This window comes from Eimeria mitis, genomic scaffold (assembly GCF_000499745.2).
Source record: "Eimeria mitis Houghton genomic scaffold, Emh_scaff454, whole genome shotgun sequence".
In the NCBI taxonomy this organism is placed as follows: Eukaryota; Apicomplexa; class Conoidasida; order Eucoccidiorida; family Eimeriidae; genus Eimeria; species Eimeria mitis.
Window position 1 is genome coordinate 4,173 of NW_013572854.1, and position 268 is coordinate 4,440.

The 268-nt window shown below is 44.4% G+C and overlaps 1 protein-coding gene across 1 annotated transcript in view; it reads right to left on the reverse strand.

Annotated features, from left to right (window-relative positions):
- EMH_0012900 (protein phosphatase 2C, putative) overlaps window positions 1-268 on the reverse strand; it is a gene marked incomplete at both ends in the record, with an annotated part of 8,683 nt that overhangs the window by 4,053 nt on the left and 4,362 nt on the right.

Below are 268 nucleotides of genomic sequence, written 5' to 3' on the forward strand. Positions count from 1 at the left end.
AAACCCTAAACCCTCGTAAACCCTAGGAAACAACAGGAAACAATAGGAAACAATAGGAAGTGTAAACACAATACACCGCGACATAGCCAGAAACAAACCCGTGTCGCCGATGCTAACCCTAAACCACAAACCCTCGTAAACCCTCGTAAACCCTAAACCTTAAACCCTCGTAAACACTCGCAAACCCTAGGAAACCCTAGGAAACAATAGGAAACAATAGGAAGTGTAAACACAATACACCGCGACATAGCCAGAAACAAACCCGTGT